The 23482-nt window shown below is 35.7% G+C and overlaps 1 pseudogene; it reads right to left on the reverse strand.

Annotated features, from left to right (window-relative positions):
- Positions 1-22558: 22558 nt before the first annotated feature.
- LOC113183067 (peptidyl-prolyl cis-trans isomerase H-like) lies at positions 22559-23216 on the reverse strand (annotated as a pseudogene).
- Positions 23217-23482: the final 266 nt, after the last annotated feature.

A 23482-nucleotide genomic window follows, 5' to 3' on the forward strand; every position in this document is an offset into this window, starting at 1 on the left:
CAGTGCGTTAATTCACCTGAATGAATCAACTGGATGGTAACTGTAGGCAGGTGGTGTATGGCTGGAGGAGGTAGGTTACTGTGGACATGCCTTTTGTCCCTGATGATCAGAGTTCTCTCTGCTTCCTGGTGGCCAAGTCCTGAGCTGCTTTCCTCCACAATTCCCTTCTGCCTCATCTTGGGCCCAGAGCAATGACATTGGCCATCTGTGGATTGAGACCTCTCAAACTGTGAGCCCCAAATAAACATTTCCTCCTCTATATTGTTTTTGTCAGGTCATTTGGCCAAAGTGAGAAAAAAGCTGACTAAAAGACCTGGTAATTAAGATGATTTATATTGTTTGACTCATAGTCATTAATAATCTATTATATCTCATGCTTATTTGGAATAAAATACATTTTTCAAGAAATAGGGAAGAATTCAAAGAAACAAATTTTATAGACCCACAGGACACAACAGTGAACCTCCTAATGGCAAGGCGTTTGTCAGTCTTATTACTCCAATATTGGTATAATGAGTAAGGAGATAATATGACAGTGTTTTAAAATCTTTTAAAATGATCTTATATAGAAGAAGGATTAACACTCTGTTTTGTAAGTTCAGAGGATCTAGAAGAATAAACAGATGAAGATTTCACATAGGCATCAATATAAAGAACATTTTGTGACATTTAGAGCCCCCATCAAAAAAATGGAGCTACTTTGCAAAACTTTTTTGTCTTAGAAATAATTGCATGGTTCCATCCCACTGCTAGAATATCTCACCTGGATATGCCTTCTATGCAATTTCTGGCTCCTTATTCATTGCTGATGAAGTCATTCAGTTAAGGAAGCAGTTGGAGCTCAGCCAAGGGATGAGCTCAGGAGGCAGGCTCAATGGAAAGGTATGATCTTGGGCAAGTGAGCCAACTCTCTTCACTTTAGTTTCTTCATCTATGAGATGGACATCATTGTCCCACCACCTGTTAAGAATAGAACATGATAATATATATGTAAAGTGCCTGCTGAGTAGTCTGTGGTTAGGTGCTAAGAATCTGCAATCTATCACATGGTCAACACCTGTGCTGGAGCACAAACGTAAAATGTTAGGAAGAAGCAAAACAGCCATGTTACAGTGAAGTTGTAAAAAGATTTCCTGCGTTTGAGAGGATAGATGAACTCCATAAGTTCTAAGTGCCATAGCATTCTGGAGACTTGGAATCTGGGAGGACACAATGGTGGTACCCTGTGTATGTGAGGTACACAGAAGCTCCACAGCTGCTTAGAGGATTATGCTTTCTCCTCATATGATGTAAGAGCTTCCTTTGTTGGAAGATATGGTATACATCATTAGACTATTCTCTAGCTTTTTTTCTTAGCTCTGGACAGATAACTTTTTTTTTTCCACTTTCATTCTTTGGGTTGATTTGTTAGATTCTGAAAGTTGTCATTTCCCATTTTGTTCACTTCTACCTTTCTGAAGTCTTAGTCTACAATTATATATATTTTCAATGAGAAAAGACATAAACCTTTGTCAACTTTTCCCAAAATGCATTCAGTATGTTAAACAGGTATGTATAGGTATATATGTCCATGAAACAATCAGCACAGCAAGAACAACAACCACAAATATTCTTAGTGAAACATGACAATATTTTCCCCACTGAGGTGGTCAAAATAGTCATTGAGAATGAGAGTCACTGACTATTGTCCTTTCCATTTCTTCTTGCCAATGGGGCGGGGTGGGAGGGGGAGAGGGAGAGAGATATGAATGGGATTGTTATGGGATTGTTAACTCCTTTCTCTTTTTGTATTGTTTACTGAGTTGCCAGTTGGAGTGGCCTGCTTGAAATACCTCTCAGCTTCCCTTCTCACCAGTATCTGGTAGGATGGAATGGGAAGGACTGTGGACTGGAGTTTTGCCTACACAGACCAGATCAATTGATGCACTCCTGTGGTAGTACTCTTGCAAGTTCTATGAAGGGAGTTCTGGCATTTGGGACTTAGGTCTAATCAGGCCTTAGGGTATTTGTTGGGTGGTGTCTTCTCTGGAGAGGTCAAATCAACACACCTGTAGGCTGGTAGATGCAGATCTCTGCTGACAGTCTGAATCTCAGGAGCCTCCCAAGAATTCTACTCTTGTGGGGCTGAGGAGCCTACAGATACAGTCTTCCCAGGCTTAGTCCTTGAGTATATTGACACTTGCCTATTCAGACTCCAGACCCTATTCAACTGGTCACATGTGCTGCCAGCCTCAGAGGGAAAATCTGTTGGACTGTCCTTCAATTTTTTTGACTTGAATCCCCCTGGGTACAGTCTTCTTTATGCTGTTTCACTCACTTTCTGCTAGGTGCACTGTAGCCCACCCATTATGTGCTTCCTGGGGCAGTATGACAATGTTTCTGTGATCTCCTGTGACCTTCTCAAGATGGCTTCCACTCAACTCTCTGCTAGTAGAAAACTCCACAGCACTTTCAAACACCACTGTGCAGCTTCTGGATCAGTCAAATTCAGGCTGCTTATCTACAGGTTTCTCCCTGCCAAATCTGCCTGTTGTGTTTCTCTCTGTGTGTTGTCCTTTCCCTCTGTGGTTAACCAGTGCTGCTGCCACTGCTGCGGCCACAACCAACTTGGCTCCAGTGTACTCTTCCTCGTTCTTTGTTCTGAGTCTCTAGATACTGTGACTGTCCAGTATTAAATTTCCATGAAATCCCTCTTTCACCCACCTTGCTGAAAAGCAGTGCTCCTGTTTCTTGAATTCTGAGCCACAGAGCAGTTGGGAACACAGCCTTCCTCTAATCTGCCATCTTGAATCTCCTCTATTTTTAATATTTTGAGGATGCTCCACTCTTCTCCAAAATCAATCTTTCTTTTTCTCTCTTCCTTCCTTCCTTTCTTTTGCTACTGAGCTATTTGAGTGTCTTGTAAATTTTGAATATTAGCTCAATCAGATGTATACCTCTTCCCTTTTGTAAGCTGTCTCTTCACTTTGTCAGTTGTTTCCTTTGTTTTACAGAAGGTTTTTTTTACTTTGAGATAATCCCATTTGTTAATTTTTTGGTTTTGTTGCATTTTGTTTTAAGATCAGCTCCTCCCCAAAATCATTGCCAGGACCCATGCTAGAAAGAATTTCTCTTATGTTTTCTTCTAGTAGTTTCACAGTTCAGACCTTAAATTTTAAGTACTTAATCCATTTTTGAGCTGATGTTTATATATGATGAAAAATAAGGGTCTAATTTTATTCTTTACACAGTGATATCCAGTTTTCCCATTACCATTCATTGAAAAGACTGGGCTAGGAATACAGTTCAGTGGTAAAGCATGTGCCTAGCATATACTTGTACAAGGCCTTGGATTTTATTCTTAGCAACACACACACACACACACACACACACACACACAGTCCTCAATACATATTAAATATGTACTCTTGGTATGTATTTTTTAAAAAAACCTCAATTGACTATATATGTATGGATTATTTCTGGGTTCTCTATTGGTCTATGTGACTGTTTTTATTCTAGTACCATATGATTTTGTTTATTATAGCTTCATAGAATATTCGTGTAGTGTGATCCCTTTAACTTTGTTCTATTTTTCTCAAGATTACTTTGGCTATTTGAAATTTTCCATGGTTCCATTCAAATTTTATACTTTTTTTTATTTCTTAGAAGAATGTCATTAGTATTTTGATAGAAATTGATTTGAAACTGAAGACCACTATTGGTAGTATGGACACAATATTACTTCTTCCAACCCTTAGACATGGAATTGTTTTCTTTTCTCTTCTTCTTCTTTTTTTTCCCCAGTGTGTCCTTTGCAATTTCTTTCATCAGGGTTTTGTAGAGATTTTTCATTGTAGAGATTTTCACTTCATGGTTAAATTTATTTCTAGATATTTTAATTTTTTTTTAGTCTTAGGTGAACACAATATCTTTATTTTACATTTATGTGAAATATAATTATGCTGAGTATCAAACCCAGTGCCTCATGCATGCTAGGTGAGCACTCTACTGCTGAGCCACAATCCCAGTTCTAGATATTTTAATTTTATTTTCTTTTTTGTTGCTTTTACAAAGGGAATTATTTTCTTGATTTCTTTTTCAGATGTTTCACTATAAGTGTTAAGAAATGCTACTGATTTTTGTGTCCTGCAACTTTACTGAATGCATTATTAGTTTTAACAGTTTTTTGATGGTGTATTTAGTGTTTTCTATATTTAAGGTCATATCATATGCAAACAAGGACAATTTTAACTTCCTCCTTTCAAGTTGGATGCCTTTTATTTCTTTCTTTCACCTAATTTATCTGGTTTGAACTTCCAGTACTATATTGAATAGAAATACTGGAAGTGTAAATGCTATCTTGTTCTGGATCTTAGAGGAAAAACTTTCAACTTTTCCCCATTCACTTTGTTAGTTATGGGTTTGTCACATATGAATTTTGTTGTATTATGATATATTTATTTTATTCCCAATTTGTTGAGTTTTAATCATGAAGGGATATTGAGTTTGTGAACTGCCTTTTCTGCATCTGCTAGAGTGATGATATGGTTTTTGTCCTTCATTTTATTAATGCAATATGTCATATTTATTGATTTATGTATGTTGAAATATCCTTGCATCCCTGAAATGAATCCCATTTGATCATTATGAATGATGATTTTAATGTTGTTATGGTTTAGACATAAAGTGTCCCCCAAAGCTCATGTGTGAGACAATGCAAAAAAGTTTTGAGGCCCTTTACCTAATGAATCCATTAATCTCCTGTTATGGATTAACTGGGTGGTAAATATAGGCAGGTAGGGTGTCACTGGAGGTATGCCTCTGGGTTTGTATTTTGTCCCTGGTTAGTGGAGCTCTCTACTCTTCCCAAGCCACTTTTCCACTCCATGCCCTTCTGCCATGATGTTCTGCCTCACCTTGGGTCTAGAGCTATGGAGTTGGCCTTCTATTGGTTGAGACCTCTAAAAGTATGAGGCAAATAAACTTTTTCTCCTTTAATTGTTCTTGTCAGATATTTTGGTCACAGTGACTAAAAAATTTGAATAAAACAGAAATTGGTGCCAATAAATGGGATTGTTACTCTGACTAAACTGACTGCGTGATTCAGAATCCTTTGGAACTAGTTTGCAAGGGGAGTAAATTTTGAAAAGTTTAGGTATATAAACTGGAAAATATTTAGAATGTTGTAAGCAGACTTTAATGGAAGATTCTAGTGAAAGCTCAGAAGACCAGAATTCTGATAGGACTGTGGACAGTAAAGATTGACTCACAGGAGTCTCAGAGAAGTAAGACTGTTGGAAATAAAATTCTCCCTTAAAGAAAAAGCAAAGGACCTGATAGCTTCACTGCTGAATCCTACCAAACATTTAAAAAAAAGAACTATTACCAATTCTTCACTAAATCTTGCAAAAAATTAAAAAGGAAGGAATCCTTCTAATCTCATTCTATGAATCCAGCATTACTCTGACACCAAAGCAGACAAGGAAACAACAATGACACCAAAAATAGAGAATTTTATCTCCAAATCACTCACATTGCTTGTTACTGGTCTGTTTGGATTTCCTATTTTTTCATAACTCAATCCTGACAGTTTGTATATATTCAGAAACTTATCAATATGTTCTAGAATTTAGTGTTCAAAATAGTCTTTCATGATTCTGTGAATTTCTGTGACATTGGTTGTAATGTTTCATTTTTCTACTCTAATTTTATATGTTTGAGTCTTCTTTCTGTTTTTCTTGTCTAGATGACAGTCTGTCAATTTGGTTTATCTTTTCAAAAAATCAACCCTTCATTTCACTCACCTTTGGTAATTTTTAGTGTCTATTTTGTTTATTTCTGTTTAATCTTTATTATTTCTTTCCTTCTACTAGTTTTGGGTCTATTTTCCCCCCTAGTTCTTTGAGATGAAATATTAGATTGTTTGCTTGAGATCTTTCTTATTTTTAAGGCCTTTGTTGCTATAAACCTGTCCTTTAAAACTACTTTTGCTGTGTCCCATAGATTTTGGCATGTTTTCATTTTCATGTTTCAAGACATTTCAAAATGTATTGATCCATTGCTTGTTTAAGGGCATATTGTTTAATTTTCATGTATTGGTTGGGAATATAACTCAGTCCCCAGCATTGGGGAATGCCTCCCTAGCATGAGCAAGTCCTGGGTTCAATTCTCAGTAGAGAAAAAAATTATGTATTTTTGAAGTTTCTCCTGTTACTGATTTCTTCTTTTATACCATCATGATTTGAAAAGATGTTTAATATGATTTCAGTCTTTTGAAACTTCTCAAGACTTGTTTTGCAGCTTAACATATGATCTATATTGAAGAATGTCCAATGTGCAATTGAGTACATGTATGCTATTGCCCTTGGATGGCATGTTCCATAAGGTATATGAAGTTGAACATACATGAAAGTCCCTATAAGGCTTCCAGTTTCCAATCTTGCAGGTATGAAGCTTGGAAATTATTCTGTCCTGAAACTAGTGAAACAACAAAGAAAGAAAGAAATCAACCTTCTTGAATCTGTCAAAGAAGTTAGGTTATAGAGCAAGGTGCTGCCCTGGAAAATTATAGATAACACAGGAGGATTCAGAGAATTGCAGTTTGCCAGAGGGAAACCCTCACTCAAGAACGCCACCATGAGAATAAGTACTAGGATAGAAAAATCTGAACTTTAATTGATAAACTGCTGAAGGCTCAGTATGGTAAAGGCCAAGAATTTATTTATTTATTTATTTTTTTGGCTTGTAGAAATTTATTTCAAAAGGAAAACTTCCAGCATCACAGCATTTTCAATTGGAACGAGACCTTACAAAACATATAGGTCATTATTTATCAAAGTATGTTTGCCAATCAAACATTAAAATCAGAAAGAATTGGTTTTCTTGCTAACATGTAGAATCTCATTAAAACCTGAAACTCACCTTAGACTCAATGAATTGTTGGGGCTTGAGAATTTACATATTTTTATAAATTATCCAGATGATTCTGTTGCATATAAACATTAGAAGACTAATAATCTGATTCAAACCTCTCATTTTATACATTAGGGAAACAAGCATCTAAAATGTAAGGAAGTCTTTACAAGTGAGACCATGTAGCAGATACAATCCCACCCACTAAAGAAAAGTAAAAAACAACCAAAAAAAAAAAAAAACCCATAACCCATAAAGTTGACATTTTGGGAGAAAATAGAAAAACATTCTTTGTTTAAAGAGACAGTTAAGGAGCAACACAGGACCTCAATGAAAATACGTTGTTTATATGTGCAGTTACTATTCAATATAAGGCCAAGAATTTAAAACTCTATATAGATGAATGGAAGATGTAAAAAGTAGTTCAGACAACTTTTTCAAGCATTTTCAAGCATTCAGTAAATAAACCATAGATTTCCAGAGGAAATATTAGCTTTCAATATATTAAACATTTAATATTTTCTATGTGTACATATATACAACACGTATTTTCTAAAATAAACATGTATCCATATGTTTAATGTTATACAACATGTATAACATACATGTAGGGGTTTTTTTTTTTTTTTTGGTACTGGGGATTGAATCCAGGGGTACTTAACCACTGAGCCACATCCACAGTCCTTTTTTTGTGTGTTTTATTTAGAGACAGAGTCTCATTGAGTTGCTTAGGTCCTCACTAAATTGCTGAGGCTGGTTTTAAACTCACAATCCTCCTGCTTCAGCCTCCAGAGCCTCTGGGATTACAGGCATGGGCCACCACACCCAGCCACATGAAGGGATTTATATCTAGAGAGATATAGGTCCATGGTGTTATAGATCCATCTATATCTATCTTATGTACACACACAAAGGTTCAAAAAATTTTATTTTTTAAGAAGCTTTGTGGATACAACATAGATATGATCCCAAGCCCCTTTCTTCTCTTTACAGTACCTCAATGTACATTTTCACCAATTTTTTGATAAATAAAAGAGATGAATAGCTATTTGTGTTCTCTGGCAATACCTGAAGTTCAAACAAACACTCTGATTAAAGTCATTTTTAAAGAATTCTAGTTCTTGGATTCTCTTTGAGGATATGGACCTAAACAATAATTTTCTAATTATTTATATAAATTGATGGTTGGGCCCTTTTGATGTGACTCTGTGATGGCAGAATTCTCAGATGGCTCCCAAGATTTCTGGCCCCTGATATAACATCCAATTGTTTGTTCAAACATTAATTTAGGTATTACTGTGATAAGTTTTGCAGATATAAAGTCTCAAACCAGTTGACCTTAAGTTAGGGAGATTACCCAGGGGAATATGACCTAATCACATGAGCCCTTTAAATATGAGTGGAGAGTCAAAAATGGAGGAAGGTAGAGAGATACAAAGTGAGGGAAAGATTCCATATGAAAGTAACTCCCCTGCAGGCTTCATAGAGGGACTATGTGACAAAAACCTGAGAGCACCTTCTAGGAAGTGAGAATGAATTCTGGCAGCAAACTGTGAGAAAAACTAAAGTTTCTAGGATGTGGACTTGGCCAACTCCCTGAATGAACTTGGAATGTCCAAAAAGGAACTTTTAAGCTATGAATTCAATCTCTTTAATAGCTATGGGTCGGTTCAGGTTATTTCTTTTTGAATGTGCCTTAGTACTTTATATCTAAAAAGAAATTCGTACACTTGATCTAAGTTCTCAATCTTGTGGGAATAAAGTTGTAATATCTTTCTAGAGTGTCCAGAAAGGAACACAGCCTGACAGATACCTGGATTTCAACTTTGTGATGCTCTGAGCAGGGGTCTCTGCACATCATGTTAGACTTCCGACCCACAGAACCATGAACTAGTAAATTGGCATGTTTTTTAAGCTGCTAAATTTGTGGTGTTTGTTGTGCAACAACAGAAAATGAATAGACCTTATCATTTTTAGCTTTTCCCCACATTCAAGACAATCCAGCACAAAATCCAGCATAGATACTTCTCTTGTAGTTTTCTTCACCTCAGTCCTGGAATTATTTCTCCTAAAAGCCCTGGTTCTTTTTTCTTGACAATGGTATTTAGAGATAAAGATCTGGCCAGGCACAGTGGTGCATGACTGTAATTCAGGAGGCTGATGCAGGAGGATCATAGGTTCGAGGTCAGCCTGGGCAACTTACCCTGTTTCAAAATAAAAAATAAAAAGGTCTGGGGATATAGCTCAGTGGTAAAGTGCCCCTGGGTTCAATTCTCAGTACCACCAAAACCAAACCAAACCAAATAAACAAAAAACAAAAACAAAAATCAAACACACTAATGAATATCAAGACTGTAGTTACTCTCAACTGACAAAACTGTAAAATATGTTTGTATTTCACAGTCTTATTAAAAACATGATTTTAATAGGTGGGTAATGGATAGGAATAAATAATTATCCAAAAATATCAACATGAAAAATGAAACTTCTACTCAATTTTGACCCTAAAATTTAAATAAGATACTATTTTCCTGTATTAAATTGGCAAAAGTTTCAGGTAGTACTTGTCTTTTTTTTTCCTTTAATTTGGAAAAAGCTTTGTGGAAAGCAATTTGGTACCATGCTTTAATTGCCTTATCATAGTCTTTGAAATAGTAATTTTGAACCAAAAAATATATCTTAAAGATATAATCAGAAAACTAGATGTAAATCTGCATGTCACAGAGTTAAATATAGTAATAATATATTAGAAATAAACAAAAATATCTTTTAAAAAAGAATGGATGGTGCCAGGTGCAGTGGCGCAATCCTGTAATCCCAGCAGCTCAAGAGGCTGAGACTGGAGGATTGCGAGTTCAAAGCCAGCCTCAGCAATGGCGAGGCGCTAAGCAACTCAGTGAGACCCTGTCTCTAAATAAAATACAAAATAGGGCTGGGGATGTGTCTCAATGGTTGAATGCCTCTGAGTTCAATCCCTGGTACTCCCTCCCCCCCCCCAAAAAAAAAAACAATGAGTGGGTAATAGATAATTAAAATATTTAATGAAATATAGTGAAATGATAAAATCATGTTTTCAGAAATTTTATGATACAGAAAAATGCTTTAAAAATGAAAAGGGGGGACATGCTGGGGATGTACCTCAGTGGTCGAGTGCTTGTCTAGCATGGGTCAACAGAGATTATCCCACCTGAAAAACAGAAAGAAAAATGATGTATACAATGAAAAGAGTCTTACCATCCTGTGGGAAAGGAGTAAAACGAATAATATTTATGGCATTGGAGTCCCGGATATTACAACTTTTTTCTCACAAGATTGAGAACTTAGATCAAATGTACAAATATCTTTTCAGATATAAAGTACTAAGGCACATTCAAAAAGAAATAACCTAAACTGAACCATAGCTATTAAAGAGATTGAATTCATAGCTTAAAACCTTCTAAGAATAAAACTCTAGAATCATATAATTTCATTGAAGGATTTTATCAAACTTAAAGAAGAAATAATTTCTTTCAGAAAATAAAATAGGAGAAACCATTTTCCGGTTAATTTTATTAGTCTAGCATTACTCTGTCACCAAAATTAAATAAACATTATTACAAGAAAAAAAGCCACATGTGGTGGGCAGGCCTGTAATCCCAGCTACTCAGGAGGCTGAAGCAGGAGGATTGAAAGTCTGAGGCCAGCCTGAGCAACATATAGCAAGATCCTGTCAAAATGAAAAATGAAAAAGTCTGGGTTCAATCTATAAATAATACTTCTCATAAATATAAACACAAAATACATGTCTATTGACAAATATACAATATGTAGTATATTATATGATATTTTAATTTATTATATAAAAGATAATCTAGATTCTTCTCTGACCTACTAGAATAAGTTGAATGAACATAATTCTTTTGTCAGTTTATTTTTTGTTTACCTATTTCATTTTGGTTTTCAGAGGAAGATTGAGGAACTTTACAGTCATTATTACTCCTGAACATTTTATTTGAATATTTTTATGGCTTAATGAGTCCTTGGAACACTTTGAATTTTTAAAATAGTATTGCTCTTCATATAAATAAGACTTGTAATCAAGTCTTTTAAAATATGTTGGCTTGCCCTTTAGATTAAAGGTGGTAATTATCAGAATTATAGGTCATTATTCTGTAATGTTACATTGTACTGTAATGCTTATTAAAATTTGAAGACAATATTTTTACTTTTATTAAACTGCAGATGTGATAGTGTGGGAGTGGTCAATATCACCTAATAGCATTCCAACCCTAAGATTTACAAGCATCATTTGATGACTGTACTCCATTGTTAGGCCAGTGGCTGTAAAGTCTATCAAAATTGTGAACCTAGTATGTAACTTTCTATACATAACTAAATTACAAATTCATTTTACACTTGATCTTAGCCAAAAGGCCTAGAAGCAATACAAATTCATTTTAAAGATAATTTGTACTGTTTTATTTTTATCTTTCTAGTCATAATAGTTCAAAAATAAAAAAAATTAAATTAAAACTAATGGATATGTGAACAGTAAGCTATGGGAATAAAATTTTAGAAGGTAAAAATATAATTTGTACTGCTTTTTTAACATATATACATATATGTGCACACACGCACACGCACACACACACACACACACACACACACACATCCATTTTGGAAATTTAAGTCACAAAAAGAAAAAATACCATTTCCCAGAGACAACCACATTAATACTCTGGCTTTTGTTTTGTATCTATAATTATGTACATATATTTGACTCCATCATTGTTTTTTTATTTAATGGAGTAATACATGGATAAGGTAAACATATATTTGATATTTTCCAACTATATATTATTTTTAGGAATAGTCTTGTATTGTTTTAACATACTTGTGTAAACTTTTTATGGGTTTGAAATTCACAAGTATTTTAGTATATAATGGCTGGATTTATTAAAAAGAAGCATACTTAAAAATTTAACCAATACATTTAAATACCAACAAATAACAAAATTGAAACCACTGTGACTTTATAACAGTGTTTAATAACACTAGATGAGCAGTCCATCTAGCACCTCTTGGTAGGTAGGGGGATGCATGGATGGAAATATATAGACAAATATATATATAATAAACTGATAATAAATAGTATTACACACAATTTTACTTGAATGTAGTTGAATAAAAGAAATTAAAATAAAACAGAAGAAATTGCTAGCCATCAGATAAATGTTTCTTTAATTAAAAAAAAAAAGACTACTTTTTAGTGTACCTTTAGGCTCACAGCAAAATTGAGGTTAAGGTACAGATACCCCTAACCCTTGCACATGCACAGCCTCCCTCATTATCAACATCTCCCATCAGAGACAGATGATTCTTCACCACTACAGATTTTGCTTAATTAAGGACTGTTTGAAAGTCAAAAAAGAAGGATCATGAAGAATCCTACATGACCTAGATGTTTCAATTTTAAATCATGTCCATCCATTTCCTTTACTACAAAAAAAGGAAATTAACATAACATTTTTTCTCTTCCGCTTCTCCCTTTTTTTTTTTTTTTTTTTTTTTGTACCATGGATTGAACCCAGGGGCACTTAACCACTGAGTACATCCCCAGCACATTTTTATACTTTATATAGAGACAGGGTCATATTGGGTTGCTTAGGATCTCGGTAATTTGCTGAAACTGGCTTTGAATTCAAGATCTTCTGCTTCAGCTTCCCCCAGCTGCTGGGATTATAGGCTTCCCTTTGTTGTTACTTGTATTATTTTACTTTGTCAATTTTAAAATGTTTACATTCCCTCTATAACCATAATTCTCATGTTTCTGTAATCTTAATGGATTAAATGCTTGTTAGCATATTTTTGCTGTTTTTCATCTATTCTAGAACATTTTTTAAAATTAATTTCCTGGCTGGATGATTTCATTGTTAATGTAGTTTTGTTAAAGTTTACTTGTATATACCTTGCTTTGTGTATTTGAGAGTTCCTATACCCTCGTTTTATACTCGTATTAATCTTGGTATAAAATTCTTTAGTTTTACTGTCTGTCCCTCAGAACATTGTAAATATTACACTACGGTGACATTACTGCTGCCATAGTTCTTTACCAACAGTTTCTCCATTTATTTTTCATGTCTCAAATTCATTATTGGGTAATTTTTTCCAAGGATAGTACTCAATTACCATATGCCTTCCGTTCTTGCATGGTGAAAATGGTGGTCCGACTGACTTACATTTAAACAGAGCTTGGCTGCGTGTAATATTCTTAGGTCATACTCTTTTCACCTTAGAGCCATTTAAACATTACTCTAAGTAAAATGCAAATAAAATGAAACTGTTTAGAAGCACTAAATAGCACATGAAATAGTAAAATATCGAACCGCTGTTTCATAAAATCATAGCAATACAATAAGATACATTATTATCATTCTTATCCAACGCTGTTTTGACATTGCTACAAATACAATAAGAAAATGAAGTAAAAATATTTATTTAGTATTTAATGAATTTCTTTTTTTTTTTTTATTGGTCGTTCATAACATTACATAGTTCTTAATACATCATATTACACGGTTTGATTCAAGTGGATTATGAACTCCCGCTTTTACCCCGTATACAAATTGCTGTATCACATCAGTTACCATTCCATTGATTGACATATTGCCTTTCTAGTGTCTGATGTATTCTGCTGTCTGTCCTATTGTCTACTATCCCCCCTCCCCTCCCCTCCCCTCCCCTCCCCTCCCCTTTTCTCTCTCTACCCCTTCTACTGTAAATCATGTCTTCCATTTGTATTCTCTTGACTTACCCCTCCTTACCTCTTATATGACATTTTGTATAACCCTGAGGATCGCCTTCCATTTCCATGCAATTTCCCTTCTCACTCCCTTTCCCTCCCACCTCTCATCCCTGTTTACTGTAAATATTCTTCTCAAGCTCTTCGTCCCTACCCTGTCCTTGTTTACACCCCTTATATCAAAGGAGTCTTAATGAATTTCTAATAAAATTAAAAGTAGTAAAGAGATGATCACTATCACAATTTATTTCAAAAATTTCTTGGAGGAGCCAGCATGGTGGTGCATGCCTGTAATCCCAGTGACTCAGGAGGTTGAGGAAGGATTGTAAATTCAAGCCCAGCCTCAGCAATTTAGGGAGACTCTTAGCATAGCAAGACCATCTCTCTCTCTCTCCTCTCTCTCTCTCTCTCTCTCTCTCTCTCTCTCTCTCTCTCTCTCTCTCTCTCTCTCTCTCTCTCTTTCTCTCACCAGGATTGAACCAGCGATAGTTAACCACTGAGTCACATCCCTAAACTCTCTTATTTAGGGACTCATTAAATTGCTTAGGGCCTTGATAAATTGTTAGGTGGGACTTGAATTTGTGATACTCTGGCCTCAGCCTCCTGAACTGCTGGGATTATAGGCATGTGCCAGTGTGCCCGGCACAAGACTCTCTTAAAATAAAAAAGTGTTGGGGATGTAGCTCAGTGGTTAGGTGCCCATGAGATCAATCCCTAGTACCACACACACACACACACACTTCCTGGAGGACTGCTCTTATATATCAATCTTTGTTAGTTAATTACTATCACTGTGTTCATCTTGTGTAGTTGTGAAGTAGTCATCATGTAACCAAGGAATGTCACATGTTAAATGGGGCAGAGCAGAGTGAAGGAGCACAGTTCCATGATTTCGTGCTTTGGCTTTGGGGTCCAAATTTCATACTTCTTCCTTTTTTTCTTTTTCTTTCTTTCTTTCTTTGAGAAGGGAGCCTCAAGCTGACCTTGAACTGAAGAGCTCAGGTCATCCTCTTGCCTTACTGCCTCTGCTTCCTGAATAGTTGCAATGATAGGTGTGAACCACTGCACCTGGCCACACTTCTTTTTATATGGGTCATAAATTCTTTCCTTACTTAAGCCACTATTAAATTTTTCATTACTTATAGTGAATCCAGTCCCATCAGACACAGACCTTCTCTATTCTGTCCACCTGTACTTCCAGAGCCTGGAAGACTACCAACTAGAATATAGTTGATGAGTACATGCCAAGTAAATAAATGCATTTTTTCTTTTCCCCTCCTTCTCTCCCTCCCTCCCTCCCTCCTTCCTTCCTTCTTTCCTTTTTAGATCTGGGGATTGAAACCAGGGCTCCTCTACCACTGAACTACATCCCTCGCCACCTCCCTGCCTTTTTTTTTTTTTTTTTGAGACAGTCTCACTAAGTTGCCCAGGCTGACCTTGAACTTGTGATCTTCCAATCTCAGTCTGCTGAGTTGCTGCGATTACAGGTGTTCACCACCATGCTTGGGCAAATGAATTTCTTTTTAATGAACCCCAGGCTGGACTAGTTAGGCCTTGCTACCCACACTAAAATTGTAGACAACTTTATTTTATTATTTTTTTGGATTCTAGGAATTGAACCAAGGGCCCAATGCATGTAAGTGCTTTATCACTGAGCTACATCCCCAGCCCTTTAAGTAAACTTTTAAATTCATCTTTCTTGGGGCTCAATCAACCTTTTCACTGTCAGACTCAGGTTTTCATCAATTCAAATGTGGAAACATCTACATATTTTTTAAAATTTTATTTGTTTAATTTTTACAACTTTATCTCCTCCATTTTCACCTCCTGTGAAAATTTTTGTTTCCAAGTGAGGGCTCAGATCTCTCTTCTAAATCACTTATCTTTTATTTATTTATTTATTTATTTATTTATTTATTTATTTTTTATTATTACTGGTACTAGGGATTTAATCCAGGGGTGCTTGACCACTGAGCCACATCCTCAGCCCTTTTTTTAAAATATATATATATATTTTTTAGTTGTAGATGGACACAATATCTTTATTTTACTTATTTATTTTTTGTGTGGTGCTGAGGATCAAACTCAGTGCCTCACATGTGCTAGGCATGCACTCTACCACTGGGCCCCAGTCCCAGCACCCATTCCTAGCCCTCTTTATTATTTTTTTATTTAGAGACAGGGTCTTACTAAGTTACTTAATCTTGCTAAGTTGCTGAGGTTGTCTTTGAACCCGAAATCCTCCTGCCTCAGCCCCTTTTCCTTCATGATTTCCATTTCTGTTTATCTACATTATGAGATATTTCTTCAAAAGAATCTGTCAAATTCTACATATTTGATTCTCAATAACTATCAGATTTAAAAAATTATCCATTTTATTTGTTTCTAAATTTGATTTCTATCAAAATATGCATTTAAAAAGTAAAATACTTTTATAAGTCTAATAACAATGTTGCCCTTCCAATTTTTCTCTTCTCAGAGGCAACTATTTTTAACTGATTATTTTGTTTTATAGCTCCATATCTCTAAATAACGTTTTTACTGTTATTTTTTTTATTAACTCTAGTTCTTAGGTTGTGATGCCTCACTATGGAAGGTAAGGATTTAGATTTCTTTGCCACACCTATCATATATCTAGTACTCCCAATTCATTCTCATTTTCATTCTCTCTCTCTCTCTCTCTCTCTCCCTCTCTCTCAGCAATAGGGATTAAATCCAGGAGTGCTTTATCTCTGAGCTACATCCCCAAGTCTTTTTTGTTTGTTTTAATTTTTGAGATGGCATTTTTCTAAATTGCTGAGACTAGTCTTGAATTTGCAATCCTCCTGCCTGTCTCCCAAGTACCTGAGGTTACAGGTGTGCGCCACCACATCCACCAAACTAATGAGCTAATTCCCTATGTACAGTAGTTCCTCTTTACCTGTGGCAGTATGTTCCAAGACTCTCGTGGATGCCTGAAGCCACAGATAGTACTGAACCCTACATACTCTATATTTTTTCTATACATAAATCAATGCTTTTTTCTGTCTTAAATAAGTACTTATCAAACACTGTTGTCAGAACTTTTGAGATATGACAACAAAACTACCATGAATTTCTTTTTCTTTCTTATTTCATGGTTATAAGTTTTTTTTTTTAATCATGGATTTTAGCGACCTTAACATATGATTTTATTTTCTTATTCTGTTGAGAAATTTCTCCTTTCAGTTAAAAGAAACACTCTATGGCTTCTCTCTGGGATATTCAAATTGCCAGTATTGCTACTCTTGTGTTTTGGAGTCATTACTCTATAAAGTAGTGTTACTTAAACATAAGCACTGTGATGCTTATGTTTAAGTAACACTACTTTAGATCTGATGATCGAGAAGATTACTGATTGCTCGGTATTCAAGATAAAGGGAAGATTCATTGCTCAGGTGAGATAACAGAGTATAGTGTTAAATTTCATGATGTTGCTCAAAATGGTGTGCAATTTAAAATCTATTAATTGTTTCTGGAATTTTTAATTTAACATTATTGGACTGCAGTCAACCAGAGATAACTGAAACAGAAAAGCAAAACCTCAGAAAAGGGAGAATTACTGTAGAAGTATTTAAATCTTGGTTCATTCAATATGCAGAATTTTTAGTATTATGACTATCTAAATGCCACTCACAGGTGAGTTATGCAGTGTATAATGACTACTTTTCCTTAGTTGCAGAGAAAAGACAAATATAACACACTGTTCTTTTCCTGAAATTAATAATTGCTTTTTATCACACATAGTTTCTATGTTCACCAAACTGTCTCTGAATTGGTAAAGTATTTTCAATATGTTCTAGAAATGTTATTATTTACTCTTACAGAGAGGGCTGCTTCCCACATCTCCAGGCCCTCTCGTGCTGTCTGGGTGCTCATGGGCCTGCTGTACAGCTCTCATTTAGGGCTCTTTTCTCAGTTTCCTCTACACTTTTCCTCATCTCAGATCCTGAACACCATTCTTAGTTTTTTCTTCTGTTTCTGTGGAGCCCTACTTCCAGTAGCTTCTTAAGAAAGGGAGCCTGGAAGGCAAATTTGGGATCCTTGGACACATGAAAATATTTTTATTCAATCTCACATTTTGTAATCCAGCTGGAATGATTATTCCAGATTGGAAACGATTTTACTTCAAAATTTTGATGCCACTGGACTATTGTTTTCCAGCTTCCGTTCCTGTTACTGAGCTACCCCATGCACTTCTGAGTCTTTGGTTTTCATCAACACTTTTCTCTTGCAAGCTTGTAGGAACTTTCATTGCCACTCTGAGAATCTCATAAAAGTTTGAATTTCTTTTCATCTCTTGTGGTATTGTTCAATATGCTCATTCAAAAAAGAAAAGAATACAATAAAAAACAAAAACAAGTGGAGGCAGTGGCACATGCGTGTAATCCCAGCAACTCAGGAGGCTGAGGCAGGAGGATCACTAGTTCAAAGCCAGCCTCAGCAGATTATCGAGGCATTTAGCAATGTAGTGAGATCCTGTCTTTAAATAAAATATAAAGAAAGGGCAGGGGATGTGGCTCAGTGGTTAAGCACTCCTGGGTTCAATCCCCAGTTATCTGCCCCCTCCCAGAAAAATAAATAAAGAAAAACAAAAAACAAATATGCTCATCCAACCTGGGAGTTCAGCTCTTGTATTTTGGGAAATTTTCTTGAATCAATTTTGTGATAGTATTCTTGATTCTCTTTCTCTTCTCTCCATTTTAATTCTTGGACTGGTCTACTAATTTTCTTAGTTTTTGGTGCTATTTCTCACATCATTGTCTTTCTATCCTACTTTCTAGAAGATTTTTTCTTTTCAACTTTATCTTCTAATTATCCTATTGCATTTAAAAACTTTTCTGCTCTCTCACTTTAAAAAAATTATTTTTTGGTACTGGAATTGAACTCAGGAGTTCTCGACCATTGAGCTACAATCCCAGCTCTTCTATTTTTTATTTTGAGACAGAGTCTTGCCAAGTTGCTGAGGCTGGCTTTGAACTTATGATCTTCCTGCCTCAATTTCCCAAGTTGCTGGTATTACATATGTGCACCACTGCGCCTACTTTATTTGTAATTTTTAATAGCTTTTTTTCTGTTCTCAGAATATTTGCTTTTAAGTGTGTGTATGTGTGTGTGTGTGTGTGTGTGTATGTATTTTTTTTTCCAGTGCTGGTGATCAAACTCAGGGCCTCACATGTGCTAAGCAGTCTACAACTCAGCTACATGCATAGCCAGAATAGTTCCTTTTAAAATAATAATCTGCCGGGTTTGGTGGGACACACCTCTAATCCCAGCAAATTGGGAGGCTGAGGCAGAAGGGTTGCAAGTTCAAGGCCAGCCTTAGCAATTTAGTGGGAACCTCAGCAACTTAGGAAGGTCCTGTCTCAAAAAAGATGGGGATGTAGCTCAGTGGTAAAATGCTCCTGGGTTTAATCCCCAGTGTCAAAAATCAATAAATCAATAATAAAATAGCAACTCTGTTCTTATTCATGAAAGCAATATTTTTTTAAAATTTTTAAAAATTTTAAAATTTTTCTAATTAATTAAGTGTATTTTGACACATTGTACCCAAATGGAGCAAAATTTCTCATTCTCTGGCTGTACATAGTGCTGAGTTGCACCAGTAATGTAATCATACACATATATAGGATTTAATAATATTTGTTGCAATGTGTTCTTAATTCTCTAAAGATAAATTTTAATTTTTTAAAATTTTACATAATTAAGGTGTAAAACATGATATCCTGATATACATAAATTTAGTGAAATAAATGATTAATACTGTCAAGCAAATTAACAGATCCATCACCTAATATAGTTAACTTTGTTAACAGTAGATAAGAGCATCTACAATCTACTCTTTCAGAAAATTTGCAGTAAATAATACAATATTATCAACTGTAGTTTCCATGCTGTCTACTAGATCTCTAGACTTCTTATTCATCCTACATGACTGTAACGTTGTACTTATTTACCTACATCTCCTCATTTTCCTTCTACTTCACTCCACCCCTGTCCCTGATAACTCCCTTCAATGGTTTCTACATAATTTACATTGTTTAGATTCCACATATAGGTGAGATTATACAGTATTTCTTTCTGTGTCTGGCTTATTTCTCTTGGTATAATATTCTTCAGGTTTATCAGTACTGTTGCAAATGTCAGGATCTTCTTTTTTAAGGCTAAGTAATTGTTTCACATATATCTATGTACCCATATCTGTATCTATCCCAATTTCTTTATCCATTTATACATTGATGGGCACTTAGGTTGTTTCCATATTTTATTGTGAATAGTGCTGCAATCAATATAAAAGCATGCATTATCTATAGGAGTTGCTGATTTCATTTCCTTTTAATATATACCCAGAAGGGAAATCACTGGCTTCTATTTTTAATTTTTAGAGAAACTCATAGTGGATTTATTTTATTTGGTACTGGGGATTAAAACCAAGGGTGCTTAACCACTGGGTCACATCCCCAGCCCTTTTTTATTTTTTAAAGACAGAGTATATGTTGCGTACAACCTTGCTAAATTGCTGAGGCTGGCTTGGAACTTGTGATCCTCCTACCTCAGCCTCCTGAGCTATTGGTATTACAGGAGTGTGCCACCATGCCCAGCTGAATAATGCTATTTATAATGGCTGCAGCAATTCACATTCCTACCAACAACGTGCAGAGTTTCCTTCCCTCTGCATCCTTCAACACTATTATCTTTTTGATTTAAAAAAACCCACCTTAAGTGACATGAGGTGATATCTCATTGTGGTTTGACTTGCATTTCCCTGCTGATGAGTGATACTCAACATCCTTTCTTATGCCTATTGGCCATTTTTATGCCTTTATTGAAGAAATGTTTATTTAATAAGTCCTTTGCTCATTTTAAAAAAAGGGTACTTGAGATTTTTTGTTTTGTTTTGTTTTCATTTTTGTATTTTGCTCTGTGAGTTCCTTAGAGTCTAGTTTGTAACTCCTTATTCTGTATAGAGTTTGCAAATATTCTCTTCCCATCTTTAGGCAGCCTTTTCATTTTGTTATTTCCTTTGATGTGGAGAAGTTTTTTCTTGATGTCACCCCATGGGAATTATTTCTTTTGTGTGGTAAGTTCTTCTCCCTGTTTTGTCTTTACTTCGTATTAAATGCTACTTTCGTATCTGGCAGGCCTTTGCTATTTGCTCATATTTAAAGTTTGTATACTAACAAGCTAATTAGTGCTCTGTTCATTTGTGAGGCTTGTCTACTGTGGTCTTCTTTATGTGGTGGACTGGGGGGGGCTTATTTTGGGGAGCCCCTAGGTCTTTTCTTCCAGTTAGTCAGAGTTCCCAGAGAAGCTTCTAAGCTCCAGTCTAGATGGGAAAGCCCTCTCCAGATTGCATTCCAGGTGTACAACAATGGGAGGGCTGATAATCTGAACATTAGTTTTATAAAATTTCAGTCATCCTATCAATCCTCAGTTGTGCTTAGTGTTTCCTAGGCTTAAGACAACGTTCTCGTTTTTAAAAGGAAATGTTTTAATTGAAATATAATATACCAAAAATTGCACAGATCATGAGTGTATAATTCAACAGACTCTTAACACAGTGAACACACTTGTGTAAGCAAAACCAGACCAAGACATAGAATTTAATCAGCCCTCCAGATGCTTAACTTTGTGCATCTTCCCAACCATTCCCCTAACGCCTTAAAAAAAGATCACTAATATTCTGGTCTTGCCAGGAGTAGTGGTGCACACCTATAATCCCAGCTACTTGAGAGCAGCATCAACACCACTTGGAAAACAGAAATTCAGACTCTCAAGCTTCACCTTAGATCTGCTGAATCCCAGTCTGCCTCTTAGGAAGATGTACATGTAATTTGTGTACACATCAAGATTTGAAAATCCCCAGTCTAAAACTCTATGATATACTATTATTGAAGTTTATGGTTCAGAGCAAGGATGCTAGGGAAGTGTGTCCAAAGGAAATTTTATTTGGTAGCGAAAAATATTAGAGAAGAACAAGAGATATCTATTAGGATAACATGATAAGAACTCATAATATTGAGGCTGAATGGCAAAGTAGGATCTTAACATTGGAATGAAAAAAGTAATTTTGAAAGAGAAGGAATACACAATGAAGGGAAAAATATCCACAGAAGTTTGGCAAGGATTAGATAGATTAGTGTGTGGGAAGAGACATGAGAGAGAGAACTGGAGACAGGTGGAGAAGCATTTGTTCTTCTAGTCAGAATACCCCCTGCTCGGATTCAGTCTCGAGTTCCATCCATTTACTGGCAAATGCCATAATTTTATTCATTCTCTGTGGCTGAGTAATATTCCATTGTGTATATGTACCACACTTTCTTTACTCATTAAGGGGGCTTTTACTTTATCTATTTAGTATGAAAATTTTCAAAATGAGATTAAACATTTAATTTCCCAGATTAAATCTGGGAAACTTGACCAAACATTTTAATTACTTTCTTTATTTGAGATGAGATCTCATTATGTTGCCCAGAATGGTCTTGAATACATGGGCTCAAGCGATCCTCCTGCCTCAGCTTCCTGAATTAGCTGGGACTCTGCATGCCACCACACCTGGCTAGGGTCTTATTGTTTTGTTTTAAAGCTATACATGTTTCTTTGGGGACAACTGGGGAATTTGAATATGTATTAGATATTATATAATATTTTTGTGATTATGTAGGATCAAGAAGTCTGCAATTTTAAAATGGGAAAGAAGAGAAAGAAAGAAAGGAGGCAGAAAGGAAGGAAGGGAGGGCTAGAAAGAGGAGAGGGAATGGAACAGGAAGGGAGGAAAGAGGGCAAGCAAAAACAAATATCAAGGCAAAATGATAAAACAAAATGCTGATCAGTGGTGAATCTAGGTGAAAGGTATGTGGGTTTTCAATGGACTATTTTCCAATTTTTCCTTAGGTCTGATTCAGTCTTGGTCTGGAGTACAGCTTCCCGCAGCTTGGGCTTGTTGTTGGGGCCTGTGGGAACATTTTCAATCTTTCTCATCACAACAAATCTATCAGTGATTTTTCCAAATACTACATGCTTCCCATACAGCCATTCACACTTAAAGCAGGTGATAAAGACTGACAGCCATTTGTACAGGGACCACTGTTTGCCATGGAAAGAAAGCCTGGGGCTAAGAGTCTCGGTTTAAAATTTTCATCTGTAAATGGTACCTGGTAAATGCTGGTGACTATGGTACCTGGTAAATGCTGGTGGTACTATCTCTATTAACAAAATTTCCACCTTAAATCATGAAATCATTTAGGAAGTTTCTCCTTTGTATCTATCCTATTGGCACCCTATCTTTTCTATAATCAGAAAGAAAGAGACTTGGAATGAAGACAAGTAATCTTTTTTTTTTTTTTTCCAGTTTAGGATACCCTGGAGCCAAATGGACGCTGCTGAATTCTCCTGTGCAAAATCACCTAACGTTCTTAGCCATCTTAGGTACAACGTCTGCAAACAGCTCAATCTTCATGGCTGCCAATGCTGACATCAAAGAACATCACAGGGTTGACAGGCTAGAATTTGCCACCGCCATGGATGGTAGCTGTCCTTCTATGACACTGACCCATTCAGTTAAGGACCTTTAAACCCTAACAGCAGTTTCCCCAGAAAAATTTGTAGTTATTTTACATACAATTCTAGGATATTTAAATAACTCTTGTTCTTGTTAAAATCTGGGTTAAGAATTAATTGGGCACAGTGGTGCACACTTGTAATCCCAGTGACTGGGGAAGCTAAGGAAGGAAGATTGTAAGCTTGAAGCTAGCCTCAACAACTTTGTAAGACCCCGTCTCAAAATAA

This window comes from Urocitellus parryii, chromosome 4, assembly GCF_045843805.1.
Source record: "Urocitellus parryii isolate mUroPar1 chromosome 4, mUroPar1.hap1, whole genome shotgun sequence".
Taxonomy (NCBI): domain Eukaryota; kingdom Metazoa; phylum Chordata; class Mammalia; order Rodentia; family Sciuridae; genus Urocitellus; species Urocitellus parryii.